We start from the raw sequence: 11,090 nt of genomic DNA, 5'->3' as shown, positions 1-11,090 counted from the left end.
CAGAAATTGGAGCCCCTCAGAATATGAAATCTGAGTAAGAAGAGAGAGCTTTCACCTCAATGACATCTGAAACACATGAGTGAGGGGGATCTGTGGCTCAGAGAGACAGCAACTTCACCAACATCATGCACCAAGTACATTGTACAAAGTCAACACTGGAGATTAGGTCTTCTGTCTCTGTCTTTTGCTCTTAACACTGGGTGAATTAAATAATATATTTTTTCCCATTTGTTATTATATATTTACTTTTATATTCCTCTCTCTCTTTTCCAAGTTTTTCCAAAAACTTTGGAAGCTATTGATTTTTGAGTTCCCTAGGAAATCTTCTCGCATCCATTTAAATACCAGCACCTTTCATGCTTACATCCTGTGGCCTATGCAAGCCCTCTTAATCTTCATCTAAAGCTCCAGGGGGAAATGCTATTCAGCTTTATTTCCTTGCTTTTTCTTTCTCTTCGAAAAGCTGACCAAATTGTTCAGATTTCCTTTATTCTAAGCCAGATTTGGATACTTCTGAAGCTCCAGATCTTAGGAATATGGGTAGTGAAATTAGAAAAGGCAGAATTTGAATTCCTTTGTGGAGGTAGCCTCAGGTAAGGGTCCATCACTGACTTAGCTACAAAACTGCAGAATTACACCATGTCTGCTGATGCTGCTTAACCAGCACTGGAAAAATAGTGTATCTGGAAGGGATTATTTGGGTCCATTGAGTCATTGCCCAGGTGGGCAGTCAGAGAAGACCTCACTGCTGTTATTGCTACTTGAGAGGAGGTTGTAGTGAGATGGGACTCATTCTCTTCTGCTGTGTCTCAGATGAAAGCTTGGAAGAAATGGCTTTAAGTTGCACCAGAGGAGGTTCAGTTTAGATATTAGGAAAAAACCCCAAAACTGAAAGAGCAGTTCGGCATTGGCATAAGTTGCCCATGGAGGTGTTGGAGTCACCATCTATGGAAATGTTCAAGAGGTGTGTGGATATGGCTCTTGGGGATGTGATTTAGGGATAATCACTGTGGTGCTGAATTCATGATCTTGAAGGTCTTTTCCAACCTTGTTGATTCTATGCTGCACCAAAATTTTCACAGAATCATCTCTAATATATCACCTTCCTCAGAACTGAGGATGTGAGAGGTCAGCATGGGAATTGCTCCTTAGAGACCTCCTTGCTTTGCTGTGAGACCCTGCTGATTTGCAAGCCCATTGGACACTCAAATGGACCTGGTAATATTGCTTTTATGACAATCTTTTAACTCTTCTCTCCCAAAGACAGGGATTCAGAGTGTCTGGACACCTGTGGCCTTGCTGGGTCATGCAATGAAACCCGAAAGCTGGGTTTCACCTGTCCCATTCAGCAGAGCTACCACAGGTCATCCATTTGCAAAAAAGGGCTGTTGAGGAAAGCCAAAATGAGCTCATGGTAATGCCATGTCTCAGAAATTACTGTATGACTATTTTCTTGGTTGCTAAAACAAGGCACAAAGCCTCTGAAGAAAATATTTATTAAGCCACAGATGGCAAAGCTGAGCCTCTGATTTCCCTAAATCCTTAAGAGGATTGTGATACAGCTTATAGGAGCATCTTAGTGGCTGGATGCTCAGCTTCTTATTAGATATGTCATCCATCTATACACCCACAGTGACTTGAGGAGAGACAGTGTTTGCATTCCAGCTTTGCTAATTGCACACCTTAAATTAGAGTAACAGATAACTACTTTTTCTTTGGTTTTTTTGTGCATGCAGTGCTGGCCTTCTGAGTACAATGCAGCAATCCCATTTTGTATGTGTGATTTTAGATATGCTGTGTCTATCTTCTTGATTTTAGTTACAAAATTGGGAGAAAGCTGTAGCATAAAGGTGGATGATCAGGGTAGTCATACCTTTGTTTTGAACAAAGCATAGAAAAGCACAGGATCATATCAGCTAAGTAAAATAAAGGAAAAGATGTAATTACTTTTATTGATGTGTCTTTTTCTGAGATACTGTTTTACTTGCACTCCTTTGTTGTTCCCTACGTTCCCTGAAATGCCTGGCTCTTGTTCTCCTGCTCTTACTCATCTTTGTTTCTTCATATTTTACAGCTGAAGAGAGATGAGAACTAAAAATGTGTTTGGAAGAGATCACAGTAATCTGTGTCCAGTCTTGGCACAGGCTGTTTACAAGTCCTGTCTCAGCTGTCTTCATTACGGTCTCTCACACACTGCTGGGATTCTCCTGGTTCCTGGTGCTGTTGGTGATGGTGGCTTCTCAGCAAAATATGCTCAGTCCAGACACCTGACAGTACACCATAATTCTGATGAGAGTTCCCTCATTCAGATGATGATTTTTCTAGAAAATCCAGAGCAGCGTTTCTAGTAAAGAAAGTGAGGAGATGACGGGAAATGTGATTTTTAAGGGGAAAGCCAGGGCAACAGATTTTCCTGATTGTCCATTTTTAGATGAGGGTAACTTGCACATTTCCTGAGTGAAAGAAAACAGGAGCCAATGTGTGAGGCTGCAGGAGAGATGTACAGCCGTCCTGTGATGCCACCCAAGTGAGCAGAAACTAATTTCCTCTGCTGCTGGACCACATTTCTCAGGTTAGTTCTCAGTGCTGATCTTGTTTCCCATCCCTACTTTTATTACTGAGAGGGAGTTTTTGAGCTAAGTGCTGTGTGGAAAAAGGCTTGGAAGTTTGGCCATATTAGCCATCTTGCCTTATTTAGTTTCTGCAGCTTTAGGGAAATGAAACTTTGTACATTGCTTGACAAGATTAATTGGATTTTAGGAAAGTAACAGTTGAGTTTACATTAATGTTATCTTCCTGTCAAATTAATAGATTCCAAAGTGCTGCAAGCACCCAGATCCAAGGAGGAGAGTCACTTTATAAGCACTCATGCACTGGATTTTGACAAGTTGCAGTTAATTTTTGAACTTCACTCTTTGCAACAGATTCTAAGAAGAATTTTGTGATATCCACTGAAAATTATGAGCAGCACATTATAGTGGCTGTGCTCTTGTCTCTTCTGTATTCTGGGGACATCAAAGATCTAAACCAATGCAGAGAATTCAGCATAGTATGGTTGTTCTGCTCCAGAAGAGACCTAGGGACAGTCTAGCATGGATGCAGAGTGGATGGCCAGGAAAGGAAGGTCTTGGGTTGCAGTGGGGAGTGAGAGAAATGAGCAGGGGAAATATAAATGGAGAATTCAGCACTGAGTACATCAGTTTTCAATTGCCAGGATAATAAACCAAACAGTAAATAAACCAAACCAACAGTGACTGTGAAATGCAATTATAAATATCTGAAATAAAGTCAGCTAGGATAAAAATCAGATATGCTGTAAAGTATATGGAACTGTGATTTTTCCACTCCATTATGGAGACATGCCTACCAGATTTGTAACTATGACAGAGGAAACATTAGTTCATAAAACAAATAATATTTTTTCCTTACTAACTTACCAGGCTTCCTAATTCATGCAAAACACAATAATACAAAAGGAAGATTTTTTGAGTGTTGAATTTAAGAATACATTTAAATTTTTTTTAAATTTCAGAAAATCCACTGGAAAGTGGGTCTGACTGTCCAGCCTCATGTATCAGCTGAAATACATTGACTGTCAGGAGAAAAAAGAAAGTGCTGCTTATTTTGGAATAGCAAAAGAATGTTGTGGTTTCTGGTTAGCTCTGAACAAGCCATCAAGGATGAGTTTTTCCTTAATAGCATGACAGATTATGTCAGGAGCAAATACCCTGTGCAGGACAGAGATCATGTGTGATACAAAGGAACCATGCAATTACCTCAGGGTCTGCTCTGCCAACGTGGGCCACTTGTCCAGCTGAAGGGCAGGACTGGTACAATTCTGGAATTTTTAAAGATTGCCTTGCATAAGGCTGGATTCTGATTGCAAACCTGTTCTGTTGGGTAATTTGCACTGTAGAAAATCCCGTGAATATTTACTGGTGATTGCAGTGTTCTGGAATCTGTAGGAGGATTCCTAAATTAGCTGCTTTTCAACCTCATTCTGTTTTTTGTAGGGTAGTTTGGGGCGACTGTGTTCCAGAAGAGTCAGGTGAAACTGGAGAGCTCACAGGGAAGGGTTTGTGCCTGGCAAAGGTGTCTTTGAGATTTGCTCAAGACTTTCCTCCCTAATTAAATGGGTGTCTTCCTTGACTTTGATCTTATGAATCATTCATCTAGAAACTACTTACATTCTGCAAGACATCCCTGAATAAGTCTCTCAATTTATTTATATCTCTAAGATGATTTAACACTAAGTTAATGATTTAGGGACCTATCTGATTCCCAGGAAGGCTGGTCAGAGACTCTCACTGTCCCCATCTAACCAACTGGGTATAATACCTACTTATATTTAAATACCATTTACATTTCTACAAAAGAATTTATATTGCTTTCTAATACCTTGGATGCAGAGCTTTTTATAGATTACTACCCCATAAATTGTTAATCCTTACTTTTTAAGTTATCTTTCACTAGGAATGGAACAAAAAACAAAGCTACAAGTACAGACCTAAGCCCTTCACATTTTGAGAAGTTCCAGATTCGGGTACCTTGAACATAAACTTCATTCTGTGGCTTTGGATTTAGACTAAACAGAAAATAAGATTATTTTCAGGTTCCAATTTGAACATATGGTAAATTCTTAGGAAATTATTTGGCCTGATGGGTTTGTGACACTGGAAGAAGGTTGAAATCAGAAAAGGTAATTTTCTTGCTCTCTACTGAAAAGCAGTAAAATTGATTTGTTGCTGATATTTTGGGGAGATTTGTTTCTGGAGACAGCAGGGAAAAGCTAATTCAGCCAGAAAGTCTTCCTGTTTTCCAGGACAAATCTGTCTGTTTTTCTGTTACATTGTCATTGCCTTCAGCAGAATTAGTAGCCAAGGAGGTGCTAAGAAATTCTGTCTTAGACTTTAGAAATATAAGGGATGGAAAATTCATTCTTGACTCGGGAGCTGCTGGTTTGTCCAGCCTCTGGTGGCACACGCCTGCCTCACGAGGGGATCTGCAAAGGCACTTTGGGAAATTTAGGAGCTGAGCAGCAGCACTCTTTGGCTCCTGGTGTCACTGAGGCATCCAGTTCCTCAGGAGCTGAGCTGGGCTGGTGAGAGCAGGGCTCTGGATGAGCACCCAGGACAGCAGAGACAATAATTAGTGCAAAGGCGTGTGGGGGAATGTCTCGCTCGCACCGAGGACAGCGCGGAGCCGCACCACCCACGAGGCATCACTGGGATGATGACTTAATTGAAAAGAGTTGCTCAAGCATGTACCAGGCCTGGCACAGAGTTAGAAACTTCTGCTTCAGGTAATGTTTTAACAAGTTGTTTTCTTTTTTCTGTTGTCACCTGAACCAGAAGATTCAGGTGCCTGTTTATTGCGTAGCTGCACCTCGGGTTATGCACCAAGCCTGTTTTTTTCCTTTCCTTTGTTTTGTTTCTTAGCTGGTTGCATTCATGTGTTCAGGCCTCTTCAGCACTTCAGATCCCAGCTGAAACAAGAAATGGGAGGATGCAGAGTAAAGCTGCCATGAGTACACAAGTGAGAGGTGGAGTGTTCTACTTCATTCCAGAGAACAGGAATCATATCTGGTCAGTCAAGCTTTTATTCCAGCTCCAGCTTTTAGAGAAAATATTTACAGAAAAAATAAGCATTTGAAGTTAGACTCCTAAATCTAAATTATGTGGGCTGATTTATGATAAGAATTGAAAGTCCAAATCTTTCTTATTCATTGTAATTTAAGGTTAAAAGCAATAAAAGTAGCATTAATAGCAATGATACGCACCAAAGTAAAAAGGAAAAATTACCTACCCTGCCTGATAATTCCTTCTCCTTTGAAGACACCCCTGCCTCTTTCTATTTCCTCTGGAGAAGCAAATCACAGCATATCTGGAAGAATAATTAATTTAAGTTATTTTGGACTAAGAAGAGAGAATCGATTCCTATCAAGTCTCTTCAAACAACACTGAAGTTCCTAAGTACTGAATGGGCTGGAACTTGAGTGTTTTGGGTGATGAGCACTGTGGCTCTCTGGTCATCTTGGTGCTTGCAGGCAGAAAAAACATTTACTCTGCTGCAGCTGCTCCATTGCTGGACTGGTGTGGTCTGGCTTTGCACAGGGACCTGTGACTGAGGAGAGGGTTGGTGTCTTTTGCACCACCCTCACTTTCTGTCTGACTTCAGATCAGACTCCTGACAGCTCACGACTTGTGAAGTCCACAGGGAAGAGAATATTTTATGTCATTGTTTGTGGAGGCAAGTGAATAAAAGCTGTGGGAAGCTGTCCAGAAGAAATTGGGGATCTTAATCAGATTCTCTGAGTTGTGAAATGAGGTGGCAACAAGGCTCCAATATCTCTGTTCACAATCTGTGCCACTTCCAGTCCTGATTTTACCCTGCCAGGGCAATAAAAGGCACATTCTTCCCTTCCTGATGTCATCAGAAGTGATGCTGCTGCCTCTCTCTTAATCTCCCTGCCTCTGCTTTTAGTGAAAGGAAAGATAAATTTGGAACTTTGTAAGAACACCACTTAGAGCACAGCAGAGTTTATAATGGTGACAGATATGCACAGGTGACCTCCTGTCAGGGAGTGAAATCTGTCTTTTCTTAACACTGCTCTAAGAAGAGATGATCAACTGACCCAGTCAGCGCAGCCTGTACCTGCACACTCAGGTGCTGGGATTGACAGAGGTCCAGGTGAGCTGAGCCCCTGCAATGTTGCTGTGTTTTCTGTATGGGGAAAGAGAAGAAAAAGTTTAAAGCAAATATCCCCTTGTCCTTCATGTACAGTTTGTCCAAAATGAACTCACAGACTTGCTTCTTTATGAAAGCACCCAGCAGTGTTTCATTTCAGCCCCCTGGCAGCCTAATGCCCACCAAGCTGGCTCCCAGGTAAAGGTTAACTTCAGTCTAATCCCCTTAGCCCTGACCACTTTTGGGAAAGTTCAGCTCTGCTGAAAGCTTCTGGTGTTGAGCAGGGAGCCTGCAGCCATCCAATAAACCCCACTGAGCACAGGGACTGCAGGGGGCTGTTTGCAGCCCCTTGTGTGTTAAAGCTGCAAAGTCTCTGGGCACAGTCCAGTTGGATGTAAACAGCATTCCTCTGCTGGGGTGGCAAAAGATACCTTCCTCCCTGCTGGGCCTCAAGATGTAGCCAAAACTTGTTTACTCTGTAATTTAGAGTTCATTGTAATCTAAATAGGGATTTTTGCAATGCAAATAGGACTGTACAGAATGTAATACATTTTATTTATCACTACTGTTAATTATGACTATATAGCTTATCACTCATCACAAAGCTTGGATTGCAAAACACAATGTTTCAAACACACTTTAACTCTCAGATCATGATCAGTAAATAGAATATATTATACTTTTAATATGCACTTTCCCCCACAGTATTTTACAATAGCCTGCATGAACTCCATTTGGCAGAAAAGGTTTCCAAGAAATGAAAAAAAGAAATATCTCGATTTCATGTGCAAAGGTAGTTTCTGATTGCATAAAGTGGGCAAAAAAACTGTCTTTGTGTTTGGTTACATGGAGTGCCCAGTTGTCCTGGCTGTTACAAATCTATGAGGGAGCCTGCTATTAACCCCAAAATTCTGAATATTAGAAGATGATCCCACAATGATCTAATGCTAAGACAAATAATTGCAGTTGAGCATGTCTGGAACAGTCTGATGGATTCAGTGCCCTTTCAAGGTGCTGAAACTAGAAGGAGGTGCAGAGGTTCAGGAACAATACTCAGTGAAGGAAAAGTCTCCTCTTTCCTTGGCTTGTAGGAGGTGATCTAGGTTTGCTTCTTCTCTAATTTATACCTGTTGTAAACTAATAACTCATGCTCAATAAAAAATGAAATTAAAAAACTGCCCAGTGAAGAGGGATGAAGTTAGGGAGGGTTAATGTTTGTTACATACCCTGATGCTGGGCCTTGACATTCTGACAACACCCACCACCCTTGAGGTGCCATTGCAGATAAATGATTCCCTCCATCAGAGATAAAGTGCTGAATGCTTCACTGCTGTCCATGAGGTGCCATGACTGTTCTGACCCCCACGTGAGGTCAGAAATCTTTTATTAGTTGATTACTGTTCTAAGTTAATGTTGTTAGGCTAGGTCTAAGAAGCCTGGTTCTGTGAGGTTTACTAAACCCTCCAGCTCTTCCTGTACCACACTGCATTTCAGAGGGCAGTGCAGCTGGGAACAGGTCACCCAGAGGGAGCTGGAACCTCCATCTATCCAGCAAGGCTTTCAGGACCTGGCCAGGCAGAGCCAAGTTTGATCTACCTTTAGAAATATCCCTGTTCTGGGAGGAAGGTGGATCTAGATGGCAGCTACAGATTCCATCCAGTCTCTGCATCTCCTTTCAGCTCCCCAACTCCTGTAAATCCATGATAAGTGCAGGGTGTTGTAGGTCCCACATGGCACACATCACCCTCTTGTTGGAGAGTATGGCTGGTCCTGCAAGGACTGCAAAAGTGGGGATGTGGCAGGAGATCCCAGTGCCTCAGGCATCTGTCCAAGTTGCCATTCAGCCCATGCACCTGGGTTCCTTCCCACGGCAAATGAGCAAGAGGATTAGGTTGGGATGTGCTGCTGGATTTTGGCCTAAAATGGTATTGAGAGCACCACTGAAGAAGATGAGTAGATTAAGGGGATGCTGCATCTTCTGTGCCCCAGTGCCTAAAAGTGCTGCTGATTTTAGCTGAATTTTGCCACAATAACTTTTTTTTCATCAATAAACTTATTGGTGAGATTGGCCACTGAGTGCAGTGCTGGAGGGAGATGCAGAAATCAATGCTGATATTTGGCAAACTGGAATATCTGACAGTGTTGGAATTAACAAAGCTGGTTTAGCATTTCCCCTGCCAGTATCCACTCCTGTAAATAGGAATTTCATTTTTGTTGATGTAATTGCAATCAGCAAAATGTTTTGTAGAGAGAGAAGTTCTCTCTACAGTATTTTCTCTGATACCTGAAATTCCGAGTGGACGTGACATATTCTTCTGCTTTGAGTTTCATTTAATTTGAGCTTTATGATAATGCTGAAATAACAGGAGACTGGTAGCAAGTACTCTTCATTTGAATATATTATCTTAGGTCTCAGCAGCTGCAGAAGTTGCATTTACATAGACAGATGGTGGTGTAAGAGCCACCACTACTGTCTGTTCCACAATGCTAAGTAGTTTTTCAGTCTCTGTAAGAGGGAGTGCTTATTGTGTTTGGAGTACTGGCAGCAACCTGTTCTGTTTATTCTTATATAATCAAAAAACCCAACAACTCCAAAAAGAGCAGTCACTGTGGAGTAGCTGGTGTAAAGATGGAAGCAGTAAAACTGTCATGTTTGAAAATGCTGTTTGGGAGCTTCTGCAGTTTATTTTCTGAATGATTAGGGAGGCTGTCACAAGGTAAAAGATTTGGAAGTAAGCTGTCCAATGTTCGAAGGTACTTGGCTTGTCACAAGAGCAGTTACACTGCAGCTAAATCCTTGGTGATGTAAACAGCTGTCAGCTCTCAATTAAATAGGGATCACTCCATGGCTTTGCCCTGCCTCTGAGATAAGGGAGCCTTGTTGTTTCCATGCCTGAGCATCTACCTGTGCACAGAGCTGCTCAGCAGATTGCTGGTACCAGTTGTTTCCAATGCACAAAGTGCTGAGTATCACCAGGAAAGAAAAAGCCTGACACTTCTCCCTCTACCTGAGGTGGATGCTGTACAAGGGTCAGGAAAATCCCTGCTGGCTGAAGTGCAGGGAGCAGCCCAGCTCACATGGCCCTGGCCCAGGTGTGTCTGGTACTGATGGGGCCGTGGCCCCTGGCTCAGGGTTACTGTTGGTCATGGGAGCACCATGCAGCACTTTATGCTCTTGTTTGAAAAAAGTTTGCCTTGTCTTGCTCTGTCCTCTGCTTCCTCCTTGTGTAATGAACCTAATGTAGTCATGAACATTACAAAATATTTGCTGCCATGTACATGTGCACAGGGCAGTCTGGATTAAAGCAAGCTGAACAAGCTTTACAGTATTTTCTCCAAGAACCCAATTAAAAAGATGTGCTTTCCATCACAAAGATGCTATCAACCCAAAAATCTTACTTTATATTCCCAGGACAGATTATTAATAGTATTTCAATCAAAATTTGAATATAATAATCTTAACCTGTTTAGTACAAGCCCTGCAGACCTTTTATATTTTTTTTTAACTGGATGAAAATAATACCATCATCAAAAAAGTTTAAAAAAATGAATTTGATATTGAGATAATTTAAGCTCATTTCAGCAGAGACTACAGACTAGGGGCAAATGTTTTCCATCAAGCTGCTCTTTCTGAACACCAATGTTTATGGGAGTCACATTCACTAAATCTGTGGGTCTGTCTCGTGAATGTTTTATCTAATTCCAGTGTTGCTGGCACGTCAGAGGGTTGTGCTTTTTGGGATGTTTCCAGTTGTCTGGTAGAAATCCAATTGCTTATTCATGGATGAAATCTGATCAAGATGGAAGATACTGCAATGAGTGGAGTTACCTTTTGGCTTTGATGAGCTGGTCTAAAACTGGAGAGAGAAGCAAAATTCTATTATATATAATTTTTCTCTCCAGTATTATTTATTTTCTATCCCTCCCCTTCATTCTTGCATTTTCTCTGGGCAATTGGCAAATCCATGAGTGCCATTGATGTTTCCCCTTGGCTGAACATTAAATGTGTATTTTTGAACACAACCTCCCTATCTTGCACCTCCCTGAAATGCCCCAATCCTGTTGGATCAGGGATTGTACTTGTTCTTGGAATATCCCAAGGGAAATCCCATCACTTTCCTCCCATTCACATGACCTAATGATTGTTTGAAAGTGCCTGATTTTGCAGCTTCTTTCTTTTACAGTCTGAGTTTTGAAGTTTATTTATTATATTGGACTTTGGAGAACTTTAGGTCAGTTCACTTCTTTTAGCCCAGGCATGAAAATCTTTGCTGGAAATTATGTGGTGTCCATATAAATACTGAGATATAGTTAAGTGGACATTTGCCTTAAAGAAAGAATACAAACAATGAAATACACCAACCTTTAGCCCACAGTCATTATCTGTGGTACTTTAGTAACAG

The 11,090-nt window shown here is 41.4% G+C and overlaps 1 long non-coding RNA gene across 1 annotated transcript in view; it reads left to right on the top strand.

The window, feature by feature from the left end:
- The first annotated feature begins 4,638 nt into the window (after window positions 1–4,638).
- LOC127060050 (uncharacterized) overlaps window positions 4,639–11,090 on the top strand; it is a 43,117-nt gene continuing 36,665 nt past the window's right edge. The window contains exons 1-2 of the long non-coding RNA XR_007778588.1: window positions 4,639–5,302; window positions 5,439–5,585. This is a non-coding gene — a long non-coding RNA (uncharacterized LOC127060050). The remainder of the gene's footprint in view (window positions 5,303–5,438; window positions 5,586–11,090) is intronic.

Source organism: Serinus canaria, chromosome 11 (assembly GCF_022539315.1).
Source record: "Serinus canaria isolate serCan28SL12 chromosome 11, serCan2020, whole genome shotgun sequence".
Classification (NCBI taxonomy): Eukaryota; Metazoa; Chordata; class Aves; order Passeriformes; family Fringillidae; genus Serinus; species Serinus canaria.
This window is presented reverse-complemented; position numbering and strand designations above follow the sequence as displayed.